Here is a 16,729-nt window from a genome sequence, read left to right as displayed (position 1 = left end):
CTACCATGCACATTATCCTCCTTGGAGATAGAGAACATACATTTATTGAGACATGGTTGAGGTGTATTTGTCTTCACAAGAATGGATGGTGGATACAAGTTCTATTCATCATTGCCCATTAAACAGAACTTTGTTATGTTTTAGTACAATATATAGTTGAGTTGTACTTGTTTACTTAGAGTTGTTTAACTGTAAATGTAAGCACCTATTGTAAGTAAGGAAAGAAACTGTTCTTATGACGTGAGGTTTTGGTCTTGATGGACCGCAGTCTTCTGTGTGTCCAGGGTGGGAGGGGTCGGCCACAATCTTCCTCGCTCGCCTCAGGGTCCTCGAGGTGTGCAGGTCCTTGAGGGTAGGCATATTGCAGCCGATCACCTTCTCAGCAGTGCAGATGATACGCTGCTGCCACTGCCAAGGACAAGAGCAGACTGCAGCGTATCATCCGATGGATGATCTGATCATAACAGATCAGTGATGGAAGAGGTGAGGATGGACTCAATGATGGCTGTGTAGAATGCACCATTGTTGTCTTTGGCAAGTTTAATTTCTTCAGCTGCTGCATGAAGTAAATCCTCTGTTGTGCTTTCTTGGTGAGGGAGCTGATGTTCAGTCCCCACTTGAGGTCCTGGGAGAGGATAGTGCCCAGGAAGCGGAAGGACTCCACAGGGTTTACTGGGGCTGTATTCTTAGTAGTCCACAAACATCTCCACTGTCTTAAGAGCATTAGCTCTTGGTTGTTCTGGCTACACAAGGTCACCAGGTTATTTTAACTACTGATAGTGGTAGGTTATCTTGCTAACACATATCCAAAAATGCACAGTGTCCAAAACACTAAGAACATTATTCTAGTTTTCTAATACTTTACCATTGTGTTGGCCGGTAGGATTTGTAACGCAAATAGGCCTAATGTCAGTTTTCTGGTCATTTCCACAAAATTATGCATAAAGTAACTCTGCGATTGGGGCCACTATAAAATGCATTCTGAGTAAAACCTTTCACATTGGCACCAACCTTTTAGTCCAGCATATGATCTGGACAAGTCATGGGATAAAGCCCCAGTTTATAAAAAAGTAACTTATTTGTTGCACAAATTTACCCTGTAACCAACACAGAAATGTATGATATGACTTGTGCTTGGTTTGGAAAGATGTACATTTTTTCGAACATATAGGGGTACAAATGCAATAAGAAAGATGTCAGTGTGTGACCCATGGTGTGACCAAATTTATGTTGGGAGATGGGATGACTACTGCCTCAGGGCTGTCAAGGAATTTCCTAGGAGATTAGAAACAGTAAGTCTATTGTTATTAATGCTAGTAAACAGAAAACTCTGTGAAATCAACAATGAATTGGACAGTAAAAATATTTATCTCGGAGACAACATTGAATGTTGATTTTTGAATGAGGAAGGTTCACACATGCGCAGTGGTTGTAGCAGTAGCACTTTGCTTCTCCCAACTGTCACTGCCGCACATGGCGCGAAAACCGGAGAAGAATGGAGGTTTCAGCTGCTCCAGAAGTTATAGTATTCAGGAATTATACTGACTGAAGAAGAGACAACGAGATTCAGAGGTAACGTTAATGTTAAGCTGATATAGTGCGTTATATGTTTTTCACAACCTTTTTTTGTCAAAACGGAATGGACTTTTACCAAACTGAAGGCAAATTGCTAGCTGACGTTAGCATTAGCTATTTAGAGTGACTATTAGCTAGCTCAGGGGTTATAGAGCTCAGCTAGCGTTAGCTATCTAATGTCAGTTAATTAAATCTGCCATTTGCAATCCTAAAATTCGGTTAACGTTATGACCTGCATGACTAATGTGTGGCTTTGTAGACCATCTCTACTATAACGTTATGTTGATTTTATTTTTTTCCTCTTACCTCAGTATAATGTTAGCTGCTAGCTAGCTAGGTCGGTAGGAAATATTTTATGAAAAACGAAGGCACTTGTTCAATGTTAGTGTTGTACATAGTTGATAAAAGCATGTTAATTCATTAGATAATTAATTGTGGAGCTGGCAAAGTGCCGCTGTACAGAGAACTGTCTAAATAGGAGTGTTTTGTTGAGTAATGTTGAGTTAGGGGAATTGTGTAGGCTAACTTAAGTTTGGTTAAGTGAAGCCCTCGTGTGTTTTTCTGTTGCTGCAGATTTACATTTTCTCACACTCTACATTGTCACCTGGAGTCAGCTCTGTAACCGTGGCCCCAAGTTTTTGTGGTGAGTATTACATGAAATTGCAATTGCCATTATTGTTGTGTGGACTGTTTATGTCAAGACCGTTGATGGAGGTTCTTTCTGTCACAGACATTCACTTGCATGTATTTCAAAACACAAAACCTAAGGCGATGAAAAACAATCTGATCTCGGTAATCATGAGTTTTAGCAACGTTTTAACATGGGAGTGAACTAGTGTTGCACAGTAAACCTGTACTAAAAAGAGACACTTACATTGCTTCAGTGTTCCTGTGCATACATGGGAGACTCTGACAGAACGCTATCTCTGTAGCATTCCATCCAGTCCAGAACCCGGGGTCCTGAAGTCTCGACTTTTACGATACTCAAACGATGCGATGTTAATATACCTCTCTGATCTAACGAGTCTGACTAGCTGTCGTGACCTCTCAGGTGGGATTTGGCTACGATGGAGAGATGGTTGTTCTGCTAAGTTCTCCTGTCTCTGCACAGGAACTGCAGTGATCGTTAAGGAGCCTAATGACGAATCATGGTCAGAATTATGTTGTCCCATGCTACACCCCTTCACCAAGTTTCATACAAATCGGGCTGGTAGTTTTTGCTTAATCCTGTTCACACACAAACAAACCGACATTCAAACACTCACACGGGAGAAATTGCTTGCATGATACTTGTGTTTTTCTGTTGCTGCAGATTTACATTTTCTCACACTACATTGTCACCTGGAGTCAGCTCTGTAACCGTGGGCCCAAGTTTTTGTGGTGAGTACTACATGAAATTGCAATTGCCATTATTGTTGTGTGGACTGTTTATGTCAAGACCGTTGATGGAGGTTCTTTCTGTCACAGACATTCACTTGCATGTATTTCAAAACACAAAACCTACGGCGATGAAAAACAATCTGATCTCGGTAATCATGAGTTTTAGCAACTTTTTTATAGTAGGAGTGAACTAGTGTTGCACAGTAAACCTGTACTAAAAAGAGACACTTACATTGCTTCAGTGTTCCTGTGCATACATAGGAGACTGACAGAACGCCATCTCTGTAGGATTCCATCCAGTCCAGACCCGGGGTCCTGAAGTCTCGACTTTTACGATACTCAAACGATGCGATGTTAATATACCTCTCTGATCTAACGAGTCTGGCTAACTGTCGTGACCTCTCAGGTGGGCTATGGCTGCGATGGAGAGGTGGAGAGATGGTTGTTCTGCTCGGTTCTCCTGTCTCTGCACAGGAACTGCAGCTCTTTTGCACTGATCGTTAAGGAGCCTAATGACGAATCATGGTCAGAATTATGTTGTCCCATGCTACACCCCTTCACCAAGTTTCATACAAATCGGGCTGGTAGTTTTTCGTAATCCTGTTCACACACATACAGACCGACATTCAAACACAGAAGGAAGACTGCCAATGGAAACTAGCCTTTTGGATATAATTGGGTGCATTTACATTTTAATGTTCATGAATGTACACTGTCCCTCTTGATCAAATAAATTGAATTGAAAAAATTGAAGAGAAAACATTACCTTTCATCCTGCAGCGGCTTTGCCTGGGTCGGAGGTCATAAACAGTGGGGCATCGGATCTATTTACGTTTTTTTTTTTTTACTATTTTCGGATATGGTTTGTCCTTAATGGAAGGTAGAAATTATTAACCGGTTGTTTTCAAGCCAAGTGAAAAGATGCTGAACATATCATTAAAGAATTGTATCTTTTCTTTTGACCAGGAAATGGCTGAGACCGATTTCCTCAGTGCCATGGAGAGAACGACAGTGGGGATCTATGTTGTGAAAGACACTGCCAGCAGTGAACCCTCTGATGTCAGGATAGTCCTCGAAGGTGTGATGGTGCTTCAAGATCTTGAGAATGTAGCACTTGCTTCTGCAATGTTGTTTGGGCTCTTATGCCTTGAACATGCAGCACCCTACAAAGCTCCGCTACACCTTTGAGGCATTTCAAAAGATCATCATGGAGCCTCAGCATCAGACACTTAATAATATGAGCCTGTCAGCTGCAAAAACAGAACTTTTAGTGACACTAACTGACCATGCACAGTTGCCCTATATAACGTTGCAGCCCGGTTCACAGCAATCTTGCTCAATGCTGGACCAATTTTCATGAATTAACCACTAGATAGCCTAAATTTATATTGATTGGCTGTAAATGTAGCTGTTTTTTAAGTATGCTTGTTTTTCCACTGTCCAATTAACATTTTTATATCTATAATTTCTTTAAATTGACTGATTAATACTGTAAATGTGCTGACATTCCTTTTTGATTAAAAGTACATATTCAGTATTTATACATTGTTGTAGTTTTTTTTTAGTTGGCACAACCACAATTCTACAGGGAATCACTGTTGGTACACAGGGCATTTTCATAAATTAACTACTAGAAAGCCTACATTTACATTGATTGGCCGTAAATGTAGCTATCTTTATGTACTAAGCTTGTTTTTCCACTGTCCAATGAACATTTTTATATCTATAAATTCTTTAAATTGACTGAGTAATACCGTAAATTTACAGACATTTGTCTTGGGGTTTATGTATTTCTTGCGTTTTTATACATTTTTTCTTAGTCATTCTACAAAAAAAAAAAAAAAATCATAAGAAATTACTGTAAATAGACAGGAATGTTTCATGTAGCAACAAACAAATGCCCTAAAATTACGGAGATTAACCTTAAAGTTAGTTGTTTTTAAATGTATTTTAACATAGTATTTTTGTTTTTCTGCGGTTTAATTAACATTTAAGAACAGTACTAAACTGTAATTTAATTCATTTTGGGTGTAGACCATGCACTGTATTTTTACAGCTTATTACATGTAATTTTGTGGTATGATTATTTACTGTAATTTTACAGAATCGGTCTGGAAACTTTGCTGCCAGTGCTTTCTCTGTTTTTTTACGTGATTTTTTTTTACAGTGTATGTGAGTTTTTCTTCTTACAGTAACTGGAGGCGTGATTTTAGAAGTCGATCTTAACAGCAATTCTTTTAATTTTGTTTACCAGTTGATAATCAGATCTTCCAGGCAAGGCATTTCATTTCATAAAAAAATACACCACCCCCTCGTCTACCCATTAAAGTGCAATCAGTCGGTGTCCGTCCAATAAAATGTAAGTGGTCTTCGTTGGCATCCAACTTATGATGGATCTAGCCTTGGATTTAACTGTAACTATGGGAACTGTATGACCAGAGCCACAAGCTCAACCTTGTGGTTTAACTAATTAATTATATGTTCAGTGTGGTGGCCTCACTGTGTAAAATACAGTTGACTGTATTCAGCTGTAGTTATTTTCTGTCTCATGTCATCACAGAACATTGGTTCAGACATAATAATGTATAAACATATATCTATTTTAACCATTGCCATTTGGAGTTAGAAAATAATCTCCCTCTCTAAAAATATTGATTGTAATCTAGCCATCATCGCTCCACCATCAACCCTTAATGGTTTCTGTGGCTCTCATGGTGTTATTACATTTATGTCACATCATCCCAGCGCCACTTTCCTCTCCCACAGCGCTGCCTATTCGCTATTGGCTATAAACAAGATGGCCATCCTCGGTTCACTTGTGCTTGAAGATAATATTTTCCCTCACAACCATGCTGCTAGACAAGCTACAATAGATCTGTTTATCTCGTAGTAATTGGACTGTCGTTCAGCCAGGAGTTGATGCTCCTGGACTGTAGTCTCACTGCTCTCTGGATGTGTCAGAGACGTGGATGGACGGCCTAGCCTTTCTAATGCTTGTTTAAAGCAAACGTGGTGTTTCAGCCATTAGGCAAGTCGTATAGAAGATTTGGGTTAGGTTAAAGCACACACCAACATTTTTCCTGACCAACCTGTCAGCTCAATAATATTATCATTTAGTAATGATAATCCACTAAATCAGAGCATGTATCACATATACCAAGGTCACATTAACCATTTGGGTAGATGTTTCATATTAATTGAGCCTGCGACTAAAGCATGGGATTTGAATACAAATGATCTAGAAATGTTAAAATGTCTTGGTACAAGACAAGGACTTGTCGTTATTATCTGTTCCTCTAATAAACTGTTCTGTTCTGTTCCCTTAATAAATAAAAAAACGGATTCAGTCCTTCATCTTAGGTGTCAGCTACATTTTTATGACTGTCTTACCCTATTCAACATAGCTCATGAGGAGTCACGATCTGGACATGGCTCATCAAGTGGCCTTGCATCATTCAGGCAATGCTAAATAATACTGAGGGGTGTGATTTTTCACACCCGGAGATCATCCGTGAAGAATATCCAGCTTGTTTTGCTCTCTTTTCTAATAGACCTTAAAAAGCCTAGCGACACAGCATCGAATTTACTGAAGAGAGAACTCAGGCAACAACTCAATTTGTTTGTTTGTAAACCTTCTTGTTTTTCTGTATTGTGTTTTGCTGTGTGCTTTGACCCTCGCACCAGTTCCCTGGTATCATTAGCTTCTGTGTTAAATTTTTCCCCACAGACCTCTTAACAATCACAGTTTGGTTCATCTTCAGACTGCTCCTTACCTGCTGATGACTGTCTTCCATCTACTACAGACAGAACTCACATACACTTCCATGGCACCTAGTGACAGATGGTTAATGAAGAGGGGATGGCTATTCAGTGTGTGGGAATCTGTGGGTACGCAGATGCATATCTGTGGTGACATGGCATGCTTTTCTTTTCAAGGGGATACAGCTGACTAAAACCTGTTTCCCGATGACTGTGATGTACCCTCAGGACGTGTTCAGCATTCAGCTCAAGGGTCACGGTGTGAGAATCATGTGCTGGTAAAGCTTCAATTATGTGTGTATGTACAGTGTATAGACAGGATGTCAGGTGGAAGATCAGTCCTCCAGACCCTGGGCTGCTCCTCACCTCCCTAGGGAAGCCTTGAACTCAGGACCGAGACTGGGACTGGGCTCAGACTTACAAGATGGAGTGAAGCTCAGTCCCCAAAACCTGGCAGACGTCAGTTGATGGATGCAACGTGTGTGTATGTGTGTGTATGTGTTTGGGTTCTGGTTGTAACATTGAGTGCAAGTAAGATGCCGGGGTCCTCTTTGTCGTGTCTGTACCTGAGAAGAGAGAGGTCTCCTAGATCGTAGGCAGGCTGCTTAGTAACAAGGCCTACGAGCTCCTTGTGAAAAGACAGAACACAAAACCACCAGCCTGTCATTGTTACCCAGGTAACTCTTTCAAATGACAGGGGAAGGGTCGCTTCTGCATAATCTGTTTAATCAAGCTGTGGGGTCACAAGAGCCATGTGCTCGCTAGCCCTGACGATCGTCACTGCGGGGATAGTAATCAGAGTGGTCTGGTGTCGCTTCCTATACACCTGGTCTGGACTAGGGTGAGTAGAGGCCCGTGTGACAGGAAATATTCTGACTCGACTTCAACAAAATGGTGCTTGTTGGTGTTTTTATGTCTGTGTGTGTGTATTTGTGTAATTTGGTAAGCAAATTGAGCCAGATAGGGCACCAGAGCAGCTATTATCTTGATGTTGAGGTGGAGTGCACTGAGTTAGACACACAATTTGACTCATTAGAAAGCCATTCAAAAATTACACATTGTGTTTTTACTGGTTAGGTTCCCCCTTATTTGTTGTTTTTCGACCAGCTGTATTCCATTCAGGTCTGTAGTAAAGAAATCAAGCCTAACACTATGATTTATGTCCTCCCTTTTAGCCGTCTGGAGGACACGGTTCCATTAGTACTTGGCTAATGGAGGATGCGGACCACAAGGCTTTTGCCTCTAATTCAGTTGAACTGTGGAGCCAGGTCAGCCCGCCAGCAGGTGTGTGTGTGCTTGTTTGTGTGTATGTGTACTTTGAAGTGATGGTTTTCATTGTTAGGGTTTCTGGTCATCACCAGGCAACACTAGCCTTTGGATTAGCCCCAGTTAGGCCTGAGAGAGTCTACTAAGCCAGTGGCCATAAGATAGGCCCACACTGTGTATGTGTGTTCACCCTAAGGCAGCTGGTCTATGAAAGCTAGACTCTGAGCTTGTGTGTGTGTGTGTGTCACCTGACAGCAGTGGGGTTGGTGGTGGTGGTGGTGTGGGAGGGGGGGGGTCAGGCTGAGAGGTGTTGACTGGGTCCTGGAGGAGATATGTTTAATACAGGAACATGTGCAGCTGCTTGTCTGGCTCACAATTGATTCACACATCAAAGACACCAGTTCAGAATATTACTTAGAGACTCCACAAGAGATCAGAGAATTAAAGAGATACCTGCATGGAAATGGAGACCCTCAAGATTATGTGTCTCTTCTAAAAGATAATGGAGAATAATATTCTCTCTTTTATTAATGTCTGGTTGTCTTTATAATGCTGTCATTGGTTTGCTTTTTGGTGTTTGCTTTTCGGTGTTGCCAGTTAACAGTATGGTAATATTGAAGCAGTGTAGTAGATGCTTATCATCCAAAAATGTCAATCTAAACTGATGGTTGCGTAACAATTCCATTTCACTATCATTTCTGCATCGTCGCTTTCCAATACAGGAAATGAGGATCGAGTTCTCACCAGTTGTCAAGCATATGCTAATAAGGGTTGTCATGGTGACGCCAAACCACCTGACCTTTGAACTGTGAGTGTGCTTGTTATCTTCCTGTCTGTTGTTTGAAAGGTGCACTCAAGGCTAACAGAAGGGACTGTGCCAAGGAAATTCAAATTAGAAGAGAACATGTTTTGAGTGTTGGCTTGATTAACTGTAATCCCTGCTATTGACTGTCTCTCAAAGGTAATACAAATGTGAGATTTTTAAATGTATTTTCATTATTATTATTATTTGACCCAAGATACCAACATTTAAAATGACTACCTTGTCAGCTCACTGGCCTGTCAATATTCATCTGTAAAATCAATTTTCTACTTGAAATCCATAGACTGGTAGCCCTCTATCATCAAATAGAAATTCAAGTTTCAAACTCGAAATTTCAAATCCAGAGATACGGTATGAAGGTGTGCAGCACAGCGCTGTACACCTCTCCAGCTCCTCCAGTGAGAGGCCATTAGCATGGAGGAGCCTTAACCAGCCAGCGGTGTGTAAAGCATTCCAACCTCACACTGACACTGACCGGCTAAATATAGATCAAAGCTTGGGAGTGGGAAAAGGCCATCCCTCCACATCCAACCAGGGTTTGTTCTCGGAGGCGTTCCTGAGCCACTGTGCTGCTTTCATGAGCATGACCCAAGGATCATTTGTACAATGAGGAGAGGTTCAGTAATCAGAACTCACTTGCGCACACACACACACACGCACATCCTCACCCACACACAGTCACTATTCTCCACGCACAGATGCTCAAGCAGTGTGTTCCTTGTTGCTAGGGAGCATTGTTACCGGACCTATTTTTGATTGAGGCTTTTCTTTTTGACGATGAACTGATTGTCGGTGCATCACATATGAGTAGTGTGTGTGGGTGGGTGTAGGTGTGTGTATGTGTGTGTGAGTGAGTGGGTGTTCCGAGGACCATTTTATTCATATCAATCACAGGAGACCCAGCAAGTACATAGCTCCCATAGGCAAGCAATTGGCTCATATAAAATGTTTACAATCATTGAGTGTGTGTGTGTGTATGTGTGTACATGTTGGTTTGCTGCTATCCACCCCGTCCAGTGTGTTCACACCTTGTCAAGCCAACCCTGTGGGTGAGTAGAGATTAGAGGGATGGAGAGTTCATTTCTTCCTGCAGGGACGTGATTAACTTGACCACTCCCAACTGACCCTCTGGCTACACACTCACACACCCCTATGCCTGGATGCACACACACACACGCTCACACATCCAGTACTTCAATAGTGACATCCACATACAGCTGACTGTCAAGCAACACTGAACTTACTTTGAAGCCAATGCTACAGTCTACTAGCGCACCATCATTAAAAAATCACAATAAAAGTCTTTGCTTAGGGTTTGTTGTTTCTGGACAACGTTTCTTCCCTACTCCAGCCTGCCCTGCTCAGCGTGGTGCAGCAAGGCCTGACTCAACGCTCCCACTCAGGACTGGGCACAGGTGGTGCTGCCAGCATGAAGCTGCTCCTCCCTCCCTCTGACATCTGTTGCTTTAGTCTGTCTGCCCCCAGTAGACCCAACAGATCTGCGCTAGAGCAATCCTGCTCTGTTTTTTCCTGCTCTTAGCATGCAAAAAATAATACAGATATGTTGTAAGTAGGGCTGAAGTGAAATGCTTGGTTATACTGCTTAAGTTATTGTACCCACAGAGACTAGTCCCTAAAAAGCCCCATAAATGACCGGCACATGGACACACACACACATATGCAAACACGTCTAGCTAATACTGCTGGCCTCACAAACTTAAAACATTCAGAACACCAAGGTCATGGGCAGTGTTGGCTGCCTGCCTGGGGGTTCAGATGAGAGCTGTGTGTGAGTATGTTTGTGTACATGTGTGTACGTGTGTACGAGCAGAAGGAAGGGTCTTAACCAGCTGTTCCCCATGGGGTTTGAGGCCAAGCGTATTCAACTATCCCTTTTTTCTTCATATCCTAAATCTCCATTCAACCATCCATCCATTCAACCATGCACCTACCTGGCTGTATCCATCCATCTCTCCATCTACCAAAGTTATTTTCTCTATTAAAAGTGAATATTTAACCCCACCCCCAAGGCAAACTCTGTCATAGATTAGGTTGAGACATAGGTGAAGCAGCACTGCCTTGGCATGACCTGGCTGGGGAGTGGAGGATGAGGGATACCTGGAACCACCCGCCTCCTACCCCCTCCTGCAGCAAGGGTTCTTCACACCCAATCAGCTGCTCATAGTAATCACACAAACACACTCACACACACAGGCACACTTGTGGGAGTTCTGATCTGCTTATAGGAAAGGAAAGAGAGAAAGAGAGAGAGAGAGGGAGGGTAAGAGATTGATAGAGATAGGTAAATGTGACGCAGAGACCCTGGAAATAAAGTCTAGATCAGAATCACAGTTGAAGAGAATTTGGTCTGTGCTTGATTGAGTAGGGAAAAAATTACCTAGACAGAAAAAAAACATATTTCTGAAGCATGCTGAACTGGTATACTGACAGACAGGACAGAGAGTACTTTTGGCGATGACAATGCTGTCTGATGCTTACAGTTCAGAGTGATACAGGACATCTGTATATCTACACATCCTGTAAAAGTAGTTTGAGGACAGTCCTGCGGTGGGTGCCCAGTTTGTATGCAGTCCCAACTCTTCTTACTTCAGCTGAATATTAACAACCTCTAGCAGCCTTACCATGCATCTGCTATGAGACCAGGGAGGTAGCGTCTGTCAGAATATTTCAATGTTATTAGGGAGACTAAGGGTAAACTGTCACACAAAGTGGCTCAGAAGCTTTGTCACTTTGTCAGCACTGCACCAGTTTGTCAAGCTCTTTGATCACCCTGACGGACGTAGTCTGCATTCTTTTATATCATTTCATTGCTATCTTTTGGCGTCCGTTTAATTGGCCTGTTGCTCCAACAGCAGACGGGCGTGTGGAAACTCTTAATTACTGCTCAGTTCAGAACCGAAAACTGTTTTACCATCTGAAATGTTTTTGGTCAGCAGTAAAACACATACTCAAAAATTGAATATTATTAGTTTGAAATTTGCTGAATCATTTTGAGTCTGAGGGTCAGATGTTCTCCTGCAGGGCACCAGAAGCCCTTTTCTGTTTGAAACCGGTTCTCCACCGGCTCTTCGTCGATCTACATCCTTCTACAGTTGCCAGACTTGTTCTACCCTTGAATAAGGCAACCATAACTCCGTTAGAGTTCACAATGTTACTGTATGTAAATTCAGCAGTGTGTGACCAGGTGAGTAATCAAAACCCATTCATCACTGGTTCACACATCGAACAGGATGGAGCTGAACTGTATAGATTGAGGTTTGGTTCCATTCCCGTTGGTTTGGACGACTATTCAGGGTGCAGCGGCTGGTTTCAGGACAGGAGATGGAGAGTGGGCCATGCAAGTGTGCTTTAGAGATACACGGCTTGATAATAGTGTAGGCTTGTCATCTGTGTACAGTACTGACATGGAGCAACAGTGAATGCTTTTGGTAGCAGATTTGTTTTGTGTTTTTGGGGAAGGATATGTGTGTTTGTGTGTGTTAGGAGGGGGGGGGGGTACATGTGCGGGGGTGTACTGTGTTATTGCCTGTGTCTGTGTGTACTGTGTGCGTGTCTGTGTGTACTGTGTGCGTGTCTGTGTTGGAGCCTGAATTATGCTCAATCTGCACACACCACCTGTAGGACTGTTTGACAGCAGTGCTATCCGACGGGGGCGTCCGCACACACACACTGCTCCCTAACAGTCTGGGAATCACGACGCCCGCCCACACAAACCAGCCACTTCAACATGGCTGATTAATACTCAGTCAGACAGCTCCTTAATCAGCTCTCCACCAATCAGGTTCTACTGATGATGCAGATCTCCAACTCCACATTAGTCACCCACACTGTCCCAGAAGCACACTTTATCAAGGGCTTTTTAGTACCTAATTGAACAGCCACAGCCTTCATGCAAATGTGTGTGTTTGTGTGTTTGTACGTGTGTGTGTGATCAAGATACAAGACTAGACTATTTAGAGGTGAAATATTGACAGTCTTAATTTCCCAGTAATTCCCTGTGCCATGACTTTCCCTGGGTTTGCACAGAAAACCCAATACAAAGTAACCTTTGCGTTACTTTGTATTGGGCCACATGCTGTTTATCAGAGACCACCCCAGTTGTCACTCCCCCTTGAGGCCCAAGCCAATCCGGCTACAGAAACAACCATGGAATTGACACTGTCACCTGTGGTGGACTTCATTTCCCAGGTATCCAATCTACTGTACATTCTGCATAAGGGATCAAAGTGGTGCAGTGGAGTCTCATGCAGGGGCAATGCCAGGGCCCACGGTCATACTTTAGAGATATATATTTTCGCCTTTATTGAATAGAGACAAGAAATGCATGGGTGAGCGAGAGGGGAAGACATGCAGAAAAGGCCCGAGCCGGAGTCGAACCCAGTTGTCTGTGTTAGGACCTCAGCCTGTGTGGTACGCACTCTTGGCTCATGGTTGCGCTAACCACACTGTGCACATCCTCACCATGGAAAACCATTGTTACAGGTAATGGGTTGGTTGCCATGACAACCCGTGCCTCGTCCCTAGACAATCATTGCCCCTTATGTACAAGAGGTTTCCTTTCATCCCCATGCTCTGAAATTATAATTGGGCTGGGTAAATGGATATGCATTTTGGAAGATGATAGCTTTCTGAGATAGAAAGATTGTCTACCAGGTACTACTCAGGTACTACAAACATGGGTCAAATGGTATGATCGGATTACTGTAACCCAAACAACCACAATCAAAACAATGGAATAGCCACATTAGTGTAAACCCTGCTTATCTGAATGGCTAGTTCTGGCCCTAGGTCTGTGTATTATCTAAATGTGACAGTTAGCCTCATCTAAGGTTGAAGGCTGGTTGGTCTCCAGCTGCCCTTCTCCTGGGTAATCATATAATCTTCATTAGAGTTGCTGACCTGTGGCGGCCCATATCTCCGGTGCTAATGGTGTGTAGTCTCTGCGGGATTGACCAGGAAGGCTGGATAAACTCAGCAGGTCAGACACTGTGACCCGGTGTCAGGGGGAGAGATGTTTGTCTCTCTCAGGGCACTCCCCTAGAGGCTGTTTTACTCCCCACCTGTCCCCCTTGTTTTCCGTAATCAGTTTGTGAATGCAGGGGTTGTTGCAGATCTGTCGTTGCCTCCGTCTGACTGGAATGTCTGAGGGCTAACAAAAGCTTTCCCCAGTGTGTGTGTGTGTTTGTGTGCGTGTGGATCATGAGTCTGGGAAGGTCTTGTAGAGGCCAGTCTAAATTTAGTATCCTGTACGCGGGTAACTGTGTTTGTGTGAGTGGGCTTGTGTTTAAATGTTTATATGTGTCTATGTGCTTATATATGTGTATGTGTGCTTGTCATTTTCGTGACATTGCAGTTTTTTTCAATTTGAAAACCATTGTTATCCTGTGAAATGCATCCTGCTCGTAATAATAAGTACTCCACTAGTATTATGACAGTATTCACACAACACACTTTGTCATTGGCTGGCAGGTTTCCAAAGTTATTCTGAATGTACTTTTACACCATCAGCCCCGACCAGGGGTCATTCCTGATCCAGCCGGGAACTTGAACCATAGACCTTCACTGTGTGCCACACAGATAACACTCCCCTGGGGATTACAGCTAACACTCTTTGTTCCACTTGTGTAAAAATGCAGACCACTCAAATAACCATAACTTTGTAATTAAATGCACAGTAAACACATGCAGTTGGCAAAAATATGGAACTTGAAGCAACTTTCACAAACCAGTCACTTACTGTAAACATCATAATTTATCAGTCGGACTTAAGTGGAGCACAAAAGAGAATCGTAAACGGGCCTGTCAATTTAATAAGGAGAAAATACGACACAGCTCATTGGTTTTAAAGTGTGGGAAATTATTATTATTTGGTTGGGAAATGAGAGGATGTTACTGTAATGAACCAGAAACTATTTTAATGTGAAAACGGAGGCACTCCCCCCATGGCAACACATGGCTTGGAGAGGGAAAGACAGACAGACAGAAAACTGTTCAATCAGGCTCAATATCAATCTCCACCTATAAGCCCCTCTGAGTTTTGATTATTTTTGTAACTACACTGTATCGGTCTTTGTGGCCTTGAGTCACACAGGGTCAGGCATGTATGCAGCACAGGCAACATTCAGACACACATGTAAGCTGACCCTGGCCGAGTGGCACTCCTGGGTGAGGGTCAGGTGTTCTCTCCACTACATTCTTTCCACACACCACACAGTCTTGTGACATAATGGGCACCAACGACTTAAAGGATTGGTCCTGCCGCTGTAGGGTGGCACATATCTTGAAATAGCAATTTTACTACATTTTCATGGGACGTTTGTCTTGATATTTGGTGGGACATGCGTTGGGCTGATTGTAAAATGCCAATGTGTTTTTAATTTATTTCATGTAATCAGTTGGAGGGTATAGTGGATGGATGAGCGTATAGTGATGGTGGTGTAGCAGTGAGTGTATGCTACTGGAAAAAAGGGCCTTGGAGATAGAATGAACCAATGAAACACACCTGTGTCAGCAGACGAAGAAATAGAGAGAGGGAGACAGCCAGAAAGTAACCCGGGAACCAGATCAATTTGCCGGCTCATGCTTTTTTTTGCTGTAGCAGATGGGTCTGGTCACCATCCTATTAAAACAGATTTCCCTTCAATTAGAATCTGGACAGGCCAATCACAACCATTCATCTGAGATTGGGCGGTTTTAATACGATGACTTTACAGAGTCGCGCCGTAGAGGCATTTTCATAAACTACAAAGAGGCATTTTCATTGCTCCGATTGGTTGTATCTATCCAATTGCATCCAGAGACATTGGTTTGCGCCAGTTGACAATTCCCCATGGAAATAGAAAATGAGCTGAGAGGTTCCAGAGGAATACGGGTTTGCGAAAGGGTCTGGCAGTGCGAGGGGAAGGGGCGGGGAGGCTAACTGGAAAGAAAGGGAAGATTGCATCCACACACCTGTCTCTCCTAAATCCAGCAGGGTACAGGAATACATCTCCCTTTAAATCCTGACCCATACCTGAGGGATCCACACATTTTCTCTTCTCCTAAACTGACCTTTTCACAAGCACAATCCCTTCCACCTTTTCTCCTATTATGTCTCTGTCGGTCTGCCTGTCTTTTGTCTCTGTCTCTTTCTAATCCCATCTCTGTCTCTCTCCTCCACCTCTCTTGAATGTGCCCACCATAACCCCAGAAACTAACAGCATGTGTTGGGATCACAAACAACATAGAGTAAACAAACTGCCTCCTTTAAAACGCTATTTTTACAACACTACACAGACAAACACACACAGACAAACACACACACACCAAGCTTTATTAAGACCCTCACACAACCAACGAAGGTAAACACTGAAGCCGAAGCAAGCACCCAGGCCCCAACTCACATGACCAAACACATTGACTCATGTGAGCCTTGCTGGAATGCTCCTGAGCTCTGTGTGTGTACAGTGCGGCCGGTGCTGTGGCCTTTCTGCATCGACACAGACCATTAGCCAAGTGTTCCGAGCTACAGCGCAGGGGGACAGGGTGGGGATCAGGAAGGGTGGTGGGATGGGGGGGCAGGGGGGAGGCGGGAAGGGAGGATGGGTGAAGGCAGGGTGGGGGGCAGGGAGGATGCGTTAGGGGTAGGGAAAGTGACGCTTGAATGAGAAAGAGAGTGAGATGCACTACAGTGAACAGAATTAATTAATTATAGCCAATGGACAGTAGGAGTGATGGAGAGATTGATATGTGGAATAGATCCGGGAAAGTGAGAACAGATAGGAAAGTGGGTATCTAAACAGAGGAGTTAACAGTACACAATGACAACGCATAAATTCTCAGTTTTTAAAAATTAAAATTGCTCAACAAAAAATACATTCTACATAAAGCTATACAGAATATTCAAAAGCTAAATAGCTTATTTTA

At 43.0% G+C, this 16,729-nt stretch overlaps 1 protein-coding gene and 1 long non-coding RNA gene across 3 annotated transcripts in view; both read left to right on the top strand.

The window, feature by feature from the left end:
* The window catches only part of LOC134012214 (cytoplasmic phosphatidylinositol transfer protein 1-like), a 45,024-nt gene that overhangs the window by 3,416 nt on the left and 24,879 nt on the right, over nucleotides 1–16,729 (top strand). The gene's annotated exons all lie outside the window — the stretch shown is intronic.
* Nucleotides 1,477–4,492, top strand: LOC134037772 (uncharacterized). 2 transcript variants are annotated; one of them, XR_009932576.1, is made up of 4 exons: nucleotides 1,477–1,572; nucleotides 2,149–2,218; nucleotides 2,888–2,955; nucleotides 3,922–4,492. It is a non-coding gene; the product is annotated as an uncharacterized LOC134037772 (long non-coding RNA). The 2 variants fall into 2 exon arrangements; XR_009932575.1 differs by lacking the exon at nucleotides 1,477–1,572 and having other exon boundaries at nucleotides 1,797–2,218.

This window comes from Osmerus eperlanus, chromosome 2 (genome assembly GCF_963692335.1).
Source record: "Osmerus eperlanus chromosome 2, fOsmEpe2.1, whole genome shotgun sequence".
NCBI lineage: Eukaryota > Metazoa > Chordata > Actinopteri > Osmeriformes > Osmeridae > Osmerus > Osmerus eperlanus.
The sequence above is the reverse complement of the archived record's forward strand: the minus strand, read 5'-3'. Positions and strand labels throughout refer to the sequence as shown.